General features: G+C 35.2%; 1 protein-coding gene and 1 non-coding gene across 2 annotated transcripts in view; one reads left to right on the top strand and one right to left on the bottom strand.

Annotated features, from left to right (window-relative positions):
- Positions 1-12802, bottom strand: part of LOC115440461 (probable cation-transporting ATPase 13A3) — a 49186-nt gene that overhangs the window by 34537 nt on the left and 1847 nt on the right. The window lies entirely within an intron of this gene.
- Trnai-uau lies at positions 9153-9241 on the top strand. The gene is given in 2 exon segments: positions 9153-9189; positions 9206-9241. It is a non-coding gene; the product is annotated as a tRNA-Ile (tRNA).

The following is a 12802-nucleotide window of genomic DNA, read 5'->3' as shown; positions in this document are numbered from 1 at the left end:
GAAGGCACTAAAGTTAAATGAACGAATACTTAATGAAGGAAATCGAGTGAGCCTCCTTTGAAATCTGCCGCCCCTAAGAGGCCCCGCCCATAGACCGCGGCCTAGACAGCCTATTTACAAATCCAAGACTGCCTCCCACTCTTCACACCTTTGCCTAGAACACTCCTGTAATTACTAGGTACACACAAAAATACGATTTTCCTAAAACCTCGTATAGGGAGGAAGAAACACCTAACGAATTGTGATAACTTTAAATTTGAGCACCGCTGTTGGCGCCCTTGTAACACTTTTCTTTAGCATTAACATCCATACTTTGCGTGCAAACCTGATGGCCCTCATCTAAATAAAAACAGTTTCTGACGTCTTTTATCTCATTTACGTAAAAACATATTGTAAAATGTGTAAATTTGTTTGCCTGTAATAAATGTCTATGTATATAATGGTTTTAACGTTATCGGCCGTTCTTTTACTTTCACGCTTATAATCGGAAGTATTTTAATTCGAATGTTTACGGTTTTATTTCCGCCTTTATAGTTATCAAAATATGTGCCTTTTTACATAATATACTTTTGTAAATTATCGTTTCATTTGCTAATTAGCCTAGCATGAGACGTTTATGGCAAAATCAAACTATAAACAATGAAGAAGTAAGTAAATATATTCGTACAATACGGTATATTGCTGTTCGTGGGACATGTATATTGTTCTATGACTGAGCTATTGTAGGTTACTCGAATTTTAAATTCCTAAGGATCCTGTATAAGACCCTAAATAAGCGTATTTAATAACCGGATACGGAACAATAAGTCTAACATCTGCTTAGTAGTAACACCATTCCGATGAGGTGAAATATTCTTATTACCTAACAATTTTAATATTAAAATCTGAAATCGTGTGCCGCCACTCGGTAAATGTTCTCGTCGTAGAACAACACGTAACCACAACACTGCAAGCGAAATTGACCTCAAACCGAGATGAAGTCGCGTGGGTCGTTGTACTAAGCCAGAAACCAGTTGCGAAAATCATTTGAAACGCCGTACAGCAAGATTAACATCTATGTTATAATATCTCTTAACATTTTTATTGTATATTTATTTAAAATATAATTGACAGCGCAATGCAATATACTTATTTTGATATAAAATTCAAATATAGATATATAATTACAATTCATAGAGTCGATACATTACATAGTATATCTATCTGTAGTTGCCTTTGTAAATTCCGTCAGTGTACAATTAGAGATAATATACATATATTGTTTTCCGCTCAACCTCATTAAATATACTTATGGCTCTACTACTGGAACGAATTAAACATTTTTCAAATTTCGTCATCGTAGAAGCGCTGCATTAGTTTGTTGATGATTTCTTAATATCCTTGGCGTCTCGTATTGAGTAGGCATGTACGGCATAATAAGCAATTTTATTCCACCAAATGCAAGAGGACGGGTCGCATAACTAGAAGGAAATGAGATCGTTTTATTAAAACTAAAAGATCATAGCCGTATTTATAATGCGTACCTTTTCATGATAGAAACCGGTAGAGAATAAATCATACCTGTAACTCTTAAAGTCTAAGCAAATATAACTAGCGGTCTGTTTATTTTATTTTAACCTCACACTATGATACAGCATGAATCCATCCATTAAATTTCCTCAGGCATTGCATTTGAAGACAATTCACTTATTTCAAAGTCTAAAAGCACGTTGTGATGCAATAGGCAGAAAAAAAGTTGAGATATAAAACAACTATAAAATATTCATAAATGTAGATACCAAATTGATGAATAAAATTTAGTGTGATGGTTTGTCACAAGTTTTTAAACGGTTAAATTATTAATGTTAATACCTAATTATTGTATGGATGTATTGTATTAAACTTTAAATGCTAATACGTAAATATTGTATAGCTGATTCACATTTCCATTCTTTGTAAAGTGTCACTTTGTATATTTACAACATCGAAGTGAGTTAATAGCCAGCCTTTACGTGACATGTTATTTTCCACTCGACTGCTGATGGCCTAATGATGATGACAATTTATTTTTTTGCTGTAAACAACGTGCTTAATGTTTAGTTTTTAGATTTCATTATGGCGTGGTTTCGTGCTTGGATTAGGATTTATGCAATTTAATTCTAATAAAAGTACTCTATATACTGTTGAATTGGCCAGCCAGTTGGACGAATGCTATAAAGTATTGTGTCCTTGATTGTCATCATCATCATCATCAGCCCTGTATTATATACTGTCCCAGTGTTGGGCACGGGCCTCCTCTACTACTGAGAGGGATTAGGCCATAGTCCACCACGCTGGCCTAGTGCGGATTGGTAGACTTCACACACCCTCGAAATTCCTATAGAGAAAGGTATGCAGGTTTCCTTACGATGTTTTCCTTTACCGTTAAAGCGAGCGATAATTCGCAAAGAATACACACATCATTTTTTAGAAAAGTCAGAGGTGTGTGCCCTTGGGATTTGAACCTGTGGACATTCATCTCGGCAGTCCGTTCCACAACTAACTAGGCAATCGCCGCTTATACCTGTCCTTGACTGTACAATTAAAAAAAATATATAAAACAGATTGATGAGGTTAGGAACTTAAGATTGCGTACCTACCTCTCTGAATATTATTTGAAATTCCACACCCACACATCGTCACACCTATGCCAAACTCACGAATTTACTATTGACTATAATAGCAAATTCGTAAGTTTGGCGCTTCACCTGTGCTCCCAGCTATTACCCTCGAAAAGAGGTCTCGATACAATAACAGAGAGCAAAAGTGATCATAGTAGTATAAAAATTTCGTTATTCCTGTTGATTATAATACATAATACAGATCCCTAAAAAAGATAAAACCGCTTATTTTTTCTTTAATTAACTCAAAATTAAATAATTTTATAGATAATAATTAACGAATATTTTGATAGTAAACAATTACAATTAACACTAAGGTCTCCTGCAAATAAGTCAGTAAGATTGCTATACACGATTAATAAAAACATGTACACATCCAATTTATGGCCAATTCCGCTTTAATTTTTTTTTTTTATTGCCTCAGCCATCATTTTTTTTAACGGACACGGCACTGTAAACTCTCTGCACCTGATGGTAAGCGGAGTGGGGTCCAATAGAATGTCGACTGACGAGAGATTACCCCTCAAGAGTCGACACAATTATGCCGGCCTGTTGGAATCGGATATACACAGGCTGATCCTGGAACGCGATACACTTACGTGGACCACTATGGCGGGTTTTAACACATTGTGTGCGGTTGACGCTGTCCAGGCGGATATAAAATATATACCAGCAAAAATTTGGCAAATCAAAGTTTACACAGCTGTTCAAGCGTGTTACCTTAATCCAAATGTATAAAACTGGTCGCTGTGGCTGTAGCTAAGCGGCCTTAGATCTGGCCGCCCTATATGCAAGGCCTTTATTTAAATTAGCAAATTTGTGTTATCTTAATTATTGTGTAATGCCAACAGAAAACAATGTTTCGTTTCAAAAAGTTTGCTTCTTATTATGCATCTACTGCTTACGTCTAAGGCCAAATTAAAGGATGTGCAGAGTAAGATAAGAAATATTTTAAGCAAGGCATGAACAAGTTATAGATCCTAAAATATGTTTGAACGACAAATCCAAAGTTTTGAGTGTTTTGCTGCCTTTCAGCTGATGTATAAGCGAGAGATTCAATCGTGTCGTTTCAGTAGAATAACTATGCCCTCAAAACCACGCCTAAATATACTTGAAAACGCTTTTAAACCCACAATGCATTCTTCACAAAGCAGTCACGCTCCGATTTGTTCATTGACCATTCAGTATTGAAGTTTGAAGGACATGCATTGACGTAAACTCGGGAAAGAGACGAGTTCGTAAATAGCTTTTTTCACGATTTATATGAAACAGAATACTTTTTAAGTAACATATTATTTTTTGTTTTTATGTGTTTAGAGTTCATGAGTCAAACCATGACAAACACGATTGGTAAATAATTTAGTTGAAGCAAGTGTAATTTATTGTTGTATGAAAACATCGTAATTGGATTTATAAGTAGCAATAATGTTTCTCGAAAAGTCAACGTTTAAACTACAGTCCTGGAAACCAATTAGAAAAATAAACACCCAAAAACACTCAAAAATGAAAGTAAAATAAAATTATTTATTTTATTAATATTAGTTTTGATAGTCATAACTTTTAGATATAAGTCAGATTTGTAACATTAACATGGTATGTCGTATGTGAACGATTCCAGACAGTTAAATGGATACGTCCCGGCACTGCGGACCTTGGGCCCCCCTACACCTTGATGCTTTTGGAACTCATGATATATGGCGAATTTATTGAAACGATGTCCCATTGCTGCCGGGTTACAAAAATAAACTACAGTAAATATAAATTTAGTTAGTATTTGCTGTAATTAAATGCAAAACAAGTTAATTAAAAACAATGTTAAACTTTTTGTCGGATATTCTTCGTCTTTTTTTTATATTTGTTATATGTATAATTGTACGCAGTAAATAACCTGTATCGTGAGACTGCCTCGGCGGCGTAGTTGTACTGCATGCGCGGTACGGGAGCGCTCTGAGTTCCTGGGTTTGAATCCCGGGTCGGGCAAAGTGATATTTGGGGTTTACTGCTCAGTATCAGCCCGGAATTTAAGCCCGATATGGCGATAGGCTCGTCCCCTATCACGTCATGATACAGAACACACTTGGCGAAAAGTAGGTGTACTGATTGCGCCTCTGCATACCGCTTCGGGGATAAATGCGTGATGTGTGTGTGTGTGTGAGAGGCACAAAAACAAATATTAAGTATGTACCTAATACCGCTAATTTTGCTATCAGACTGGCGTAAAAAAACTTTGAGAAAATGGACATGAAATTAGGATACTCATACCACATTAAGGTACCTATTTTAATACCTTTTAACGGCAGTTTTATATTTGTTGAAGATTTTCTAACTTGCTACAAGAACATTAGCTATTTCCATTTTACGCAACAAAATTATTCTACATACTACTAAGTGTTTACTTCGATATGATATCTATACAGGTTAATGAATGAAAGTCACTTTTAAAAAACCCACTTGCGCAGTTGAGATGTACCTACCGATTATTTTTAACTGACAAAAAAGGAGGGGGTTCTTAATTCCACAAGTTTTTTGTTAATGTACCTATGATATCTCAAAACTCTGTAATTTTTAAACCGCTTTGGGAAGTTCTTTTTTTTATTTAAATATATATTGTATGTTAAATAATTTATTTATTTTTGTGGTTTTATGTCAGGCCAAACCACACGTTAGCAGCGGTTAACGTGTGGTGTACGTTAACCGCGCTTGCTATTTAGCCGCGTTATTTTGTGATTCCACGATATTAATACGAGCAAACGCACTGGCGATTTATTCTTGCGACAAATTAAAAAATCACAACTACTTACAAAACCTTGTACATTCGAACGTGGTAGTACCGCTCGAGGTTTTTTTATTTCTATTCCAGGGAGGTTTTTTAGTTTTCAGACGTTGAGCGTTTTTGGGATTTCGAAAAATATCCGCCCGCGTCATTAAACCGTAGTGCGGCCTTAGGTTTTTAAATGTTTCAATTATTATTGCATTATCAAACGATAAACGAAATTTACCATTCCTGTATTCATGTAAATTCACCCTTTTCAAAATAGAAACAAGTTTGATCATTAAATTCCAACATGTGTAATAAATTACTAAATCACGTTTTTTCTGTTTTGTAGTAGGTATTTATAGATTATAAATATAATGACATTGATTATTTCTTCGTGGCAGTCGATTATAAAATATTTCAAAGTTCATCTAGGCATTTCCAAATTGCAATATTTACAATTCATATATGTTTTTTTTTCATCTACACTTTCACTAGCATGTTACATAAATAATTTGATCGGATCTCTCCGATCGTACAAATAATGACTGTAATTCTCCGATATATGTATGATCAAAGGAATCCATTCCCTGGTGACTCATTAATTCAGATGCGGAATACTATGTCATAAATACTTAGAATGAAACACTTTAAAAACTACACTTACAACCGTTAAGTAGGAAGTTTCAAAGAAGAAAGCGATGAACGGATGATTTAATAAATGCCCTTCACACAGTACTTGATGACAATCATTGTTACACCTGATAAACAATAACATGTCTGATGGGGAAGATTTGATATATATAAGCGACTTTTTGCTTCTTTTGTTAGCCTTATTAACCAGGTTTTATGATTGATGTATGTTCTGCCAATTGATATCATCGAAGTAGAAGTACGAAAATGTGTCACATAGGATTAACCTCACATATATACTTATCATTATGATCTTTGAATGATAGTATAGTTTAATCAAAGTCCCTAGTCTCTTAGGAACATCGTATGTCAATGACTTGTGGAGATTGCGCATACGCAAGCCGAGTTCTTGCTTACCTGCATAGTATCTTGAGATGAATTTATCAATAAAACATCCACGCACTTACGATGTCAGATAACGTATCTAATGTTTCAATTGTGCCGCAAAACACTATAAATTCTTCGTGGTAATTCTATTTCTTCAGATAACAAATGTATTTATTTAAAAGTTACATTTGAATTTTCAACTTGAAATAAATGTACTTAAGTTTTAATCACGCAATCAAAGAAGAAATTTCACCAATAAAATATCAACTGCAATTGTTATGACATTACGACTAATATAATTTATATATGAGTTATTCGCCGGACTTATCTTTGAGTCCATAGAATTTTACTATCTCTGACCACCGAAATAGGATGTAACAACCAACAAGAACATGCTGAGATGATAATGTCTGAAATTACATAAATACGTTTTCAACCTAGTCATAAAATTCTTTTCATTGAATTGGTATAGAATCGAATAATTCTTTCACTGGAAAGTTGGAGATGTATTCATGACGTCATAGGAGGAACATGTTGTCATATGACATCATATCGGAAACGAATTTCAGACTAAACTGTTGAGAAGAAAAACCCAATATCACTTGTAATAAAATTATAATTAAACTTCCTCTAGTACGTGGGACCTAACATAACTGGCGAAATATAAGAGTGATACACCCAGCCCTGAGAAAATCAGTTGATCCTTTCTATAACTAAGTAAAAACAACACCGCCTAAAAAGTCCTCACAAAGTTTTAGAACAATTTTAATCGTAGCATCAGCTGACGAACCGTGTGTATCAGCTGGCCTGCCATTGAACTTGACATCGTTTTGCCATCCCCAATACATTAGCTAAAGTACGCGTATCCGCTCATAGATGCGGTAGGGAGAAAAAAGAGCACCCACATAGATATTAATAAAAATACGTCTAGCAGTCACGTATCTAGGAATCATGAAATATTGTTTTCTGCGCTGTATTATGCCGAAGTTCTCTGTGACATCATGTGACGATATAATATCGTACACTCGGTACATTGGGGATAAGACGTGTAAATGTATGTCTAGAAATCTAGCCAGGACTTTAATGTAAGAAAAGATACGTACGTATTCAAATATATTTTAGTTTTGGCATGATACTGATTAAATCAGCACTTTATTATGGAAGTCAAACGCATATTTAATAGTATATGCGAACAATATGTTGTTTAAGTAATTGGCGGTGAAGTGGACATGTTTCATATCACTTTAAAACAATTTAAATGTTAAATGTTTGTCTTAATTCGGAAACAGTTGACCCACATCACCGGACACTTTACCTTACCTTTACCTTTACACTTTACCTTCTGCTAGCATAATTTACTTTATTGACATTATTAATATTGTTTTTTGAACTTAACAATAACATTACATATTTAGGTAATTATTTTGTTAGTGTAAGTAACTACCTGTCTGCGTTAAGTTTCTACTTTTGCTAATGCTCGTTGTAACAATCTTCAAAAGCAGTGCACTCAACCTTTTTGTTTTTATATTGTGTATTACCTTAATATAAGTTATAGTAACTCCTACTGATTGTTCATCAATAAATAAATAAGCAGTAGGTATTGCAAGGCGGTATAAATTTATTATTTTCGCGTGGTCATGCCTTGTTCGATACGCATTTGTAAAAGTCATCTCACCTATAATGATAAAACGACTCTTGTATAGGTAATAATCGACCACAAGATTTTACGTTGTCTTTTAAAAAGGGCCAAGGAAGTCCCCTATGTTTACCGGCAATGACAAACACTGTAGGTTATAAATCGTGATCGTTTCTTACATCTTTATAATTGTACCTAACAATTTGCACGAACCAATGATTTTATTTTTATCAATGGTGAATATTATCATACTCATATTAAACCATATTTCTTTTCTTTTTTAGAGCATTTGCATTTCCGTATCGTATTTGAGCGACAGCGTCCCTTATTAAAGATGACTCTTATTGTAAGCGAAATCTCATTGCCTCCGTGGTATATTCCCTGTACAATCCTTTATACGCCTGGGAATCCCCTGCACCCAATGTTTATTTGTATGTAACGTTATAAGAACGCGTTCTGTGCTGACGTGATCATGAAAACAAGTTTTAAAGGCGATTTGAAAGTATGTTATTATGGTATACATATTTAAAATAGCATATAATGTGTTTAAAAATGATTGGTAGTCTCCTAAGGAAGTTTCCTTATAGTAACAATAGTTCGGTGCCCCTGCAAAATAGAGCGTTACCATATTTTTAGAAGCTATCAATTCGAAATTTATAATACATATTGACGTATACACATATTTACAAAAAATAAACATCATATTACTACAATTTGTTACCTATACTTTTTTATATGGTTATTTCTTCATTAATTTCCGTGCTACTCCTCCTAGAGTACACATAATATTCAATTACAACCAACACTAGATAGGCAATATAATAAGGAACATTTTGGTAAAAATACAAAAAGTACGTAAAATTTAAGCAATTATTCGTAAATCTTTGCATATTTCAATCCTAACTCGTGTGTCGTAATGTATGGAACGAATGTTCAAGGCCGTTTACTCATGGAGGGTCTTAAGATACCTTGCTACATCATCTTAAAAATCCATCCAATATATTGATAACAACTATCAGATATAGCATTTAGATTAAGTTTATCTTTAAAATTGGATTTGTCTGTAAGAACAAGGCGAGTTATGAAGTCGAATGACTTCATAGCTCCAGTAGCGCAATTGGTAGCGCACGGTACTTATACGACGTACTCGAAGCAATACCGGGGATGTGAGTTCGAGCCTCACCTGGAGCGCGTATTTTTAAAAATAAATGGAATTCCAAATTATGTTTTTTTAAATTAGCAAACAAATATTTTTGTGAATTACACCCTTATTCTGAAATAAGTCGTTGTTAATATTTTGTATTTTTAACGACGCCAAAGGAGAGGTTGAATGTGTTTTTATCTTTGTCACTAATATTTTTTTACACCGTAGTCTGATTTAAAAATGATTCTTTTTGCGTTCAATTTCTTTGCTTTGGAATGGTACCATTTTGATTATATAGGCATTGGACCTTGGATTTGGGTGATGCAGTGAGGAACTCCTCTAAATAAAGTAGGATAATAACATTTTTGGTTTTGGGTTTAATTAGATATGTTTATAACTATAAAAAAAGACCCCAAAAACCACTACACACCTTAAACTTTACATACGGGTAAATAAGAAATTGTTAAAACAGAAGCAATGTTATCTTCTTTCCAATTAAAGTCTAAGTTAAGTTTTTAGTAGAGTCGGTGCCTAATTTAAGATGCTAGCTATATTAAGTAAATACTCGAATTAATATTCAATTTTAATAAGGCACCGCCTTCGGAAAATATTTAACGTGGATACAAACATAAAAACCCTTATACATTTGACATTCACCCAAATCTTACTTTATCTTACTAGTTGCAAACTCACTGGCTTCCCCAAATGCCAGCCCCGGATCTAGAGGGGGGGCAAGCCAGGGCCCGTGCCCCGGACAGCGAATTCGTAGGGCGCCAAATTCACACTTGGCAGACGCATACACAACTTATCATTAAATCCACTTTGACTACTGAGACGTTCAGTACATTAAACGCATAAATTATTTCCCGCGGGGCGCGAAATGATGATGATGATGATGACAAAGGTAAAAATATTGGTGTATGGGGGCAGTATTATCCAGATTTAGGCCTGCCTCCAAAAAATTCAAGATCCGGGACTGTCAAACGCTTTCAAACCACTGTAGTCTTGTATGCAATGGGTTGTGTGCCATTCGGTACAAACAATAACCCACCAGTACTTATTTACATAAACTTATAATTTTATTTAAAGAGAAGAGTTCACTTCTTCTTGAATCCTTGAGTCTGTGAGAATTACTTGTTTACACTACGACTCACCAACATACGTAGGCTTATTAATGTGAGCTCTTAATTATATGTCATTAAGATAAACCAAATTACAGGTAATTTCACACAATGGCATTGTGGTTGGTGATTACCTTTATTTACACTTTATTGTAGTACCTATAAACTATGTTCTGAATTCTGACATTAGGTATGTTTATGTCTCAGTTTATGACATAGATGTCGAAAAATAAGAGCCTTTTAAGCCAGAGATTAATATAATTAAGTATGTAGTTGGTACATTATTTCGTACTACTTTGATTTATAAAAAATTACAATGTAGAAACAAGATAAAACTAATTATGTAGATCTTGATATGAAAATAAATAACAAGTGTCAGATTACACAATATGGACGTAATAATTCTAACCCCATACTTAAGGTGAAAGCTTTGCGGTGAATATTGACACGAATTATTATTTACATTTTCAGTATATAAATCTTATTGCTCGCACGCTACTATTTGGGTGCATGTGGGCATTCATGATCACGAGATACAGATGGTCACATTCTCCTAGGGGATGGGTCGCGGTCTGATCAGGCGCAACATCTGTCTGACTGGAGATAATGCCCTTCCATAGATGAACGCAACCATCTGTTCATCTACAGTATCAGCTACATTCATTTCCCTACAATGCAATAGTTTGGTATAGAAAAAAGTACTTACCACCAAGAAAGGAAAACTGCTACCGCATCTTCAGGTTTATTATAAAATTACCGCGTAGGTACAGACGAATATTTTGACGTTACTTTTATTTTGCCATTTACATTACTTTTCTTCTATCGTGGGCAAATGTACTGGTGGTAGGTTTCTCATATGTGAGCGTCCACCTGAGTAGGTACCATCGCAATGTCTATTTCTGCCGACAAGCAACAGTGTGTAGTCACTGTTGTGTTTCGGTTTGACGGACATTGTAGCCAGTGTAACTACTGGACATAATGAGACTCTCTCATGTCTCAGGATGGCGAGCGCGGTGGAATACCGAACAATATTTTATAATTCAAGGTTTGATGGTGTTTCTACTGTTTATGGGCGGTCGTATCGCTTACCATCAGGCGAACGGCAAGCTCGTCTCGTTATTCAAACAAAAAAAAACATGATATCGCTAATACTGACGACTGGATTCATTTAAAAATAACTGGTTCACTGGATTCATGGAAGGGTTTTGAGAAGGCCTTTGCCCAACATTGGGACATTATAGCCTAATACGATACGATACGTTATCGCTACTACCACTGTATCGCTAAGTGAAACGGTTATGTAAGTTCTACTGGTCTTACGACCTAATGTCTACACTCGGTAGTAGAGCATCGTCCGAGCGAGCATTGAGCAACCAAAACCCGCGGTGGCCTTCTTCGGCGCATATGAGACGACTCTGGTATATCCTGTTGCATAAACATAGCTACGCGGCACCGTTTTTGCGCGATTTCGCCTTACGGCCCGTCATATTTAATAAGGGACTCTAAAGGTACCCCCGAATTCCAAAATACGCTTTTGGCGCTTAGGACAGCGGTAGGCCAAGTACTCGAGTTGTCGTCCGTCTCGGGGTCGCCACATTAGAATAGACGAGCACACATATCCCCTCCCTACCTATTATAAGCCCCATTTAGTCCTCTTTTACGATAGGCGGGGGATATCAAAGTGGATTTTCTTAAATGCCCCTAATTCACAAAGCATGAGGAGCCGGTCAGTCGTCAACGCAGCGCCTCCTACATCTTCTTTATCTGCGTGTAGGATCGTTCTGCTCGCGATCTCGCTCGACGCTCTCTTTTCGCGAGATGAAGCATACGCAGAAAGAGGCTGTTGCTCCGGCTTCTAACCATGACGGACACCACAGCCAACAACGAGAGGTGTTATTTGGCATACTTAAATCAAATTGTATTAATATTTTACACCTTTAGTATAAAATATGTCCGATATAAAATTTTTTGTTAATTTTCATTACCTGTACCAGGGTAGTATGATTCAGTGTTTATTTTGGTTTAATTAAAATAAAATAAAAAACACGAGTGTGTTAACATCTCATTAAAATGTATTCGTTGTTCATAATTATTCAGCAAGTTATTCGTGAATAGTCTAAATGAGGCATCTTAGTTTGTGTATTCTGAGATTTAATTAGTTATATAAGTAGTTTCACGTCAAACGAACACGAAATGAATTCCACAATATGAGCGTATACTTTATCGGAGGTTGTTTACATAACATAACTACGTCTCCAGCTTCAGAACTGTGGAACGAAATGAGAAAAATCTTGTTTATCTTTTTACATTTGTGCTGTAAGATAAGTAATAAACCGTGATATAGAATTTGAAAGAACAGAGGAATAAATGATCTAATTGTACTATTGATTTATGTAGATACAATTTTAATAATTGTGACAAATTAATAATAAAATAATGACCCTAACATACTTCAGTAAAAATTTTTTTGTCGGTGCTTTCTTCAAA

Source organism: Manduca sexta, chromosome 3, assembly GCF_014839805.1.
Source record: "Manduca sexta isolate Smith_Timp_Sample1 chromosome 3, JHU_Msex_v1.0, whole genome shotgun sequence".
NCBI classification, from domain to species: domain Eukaryota; kingdom Metazoa; phylum Arthropoda; class Insecta; order Lepidoptera; family Sphingidae; genus Manduca; species Manduca sexta.
The sequence above is the reverse complement of the archived record's forward strand: the minus strand, read 5'-3'. Positions and strand labels throughout refer to the sequence as shown.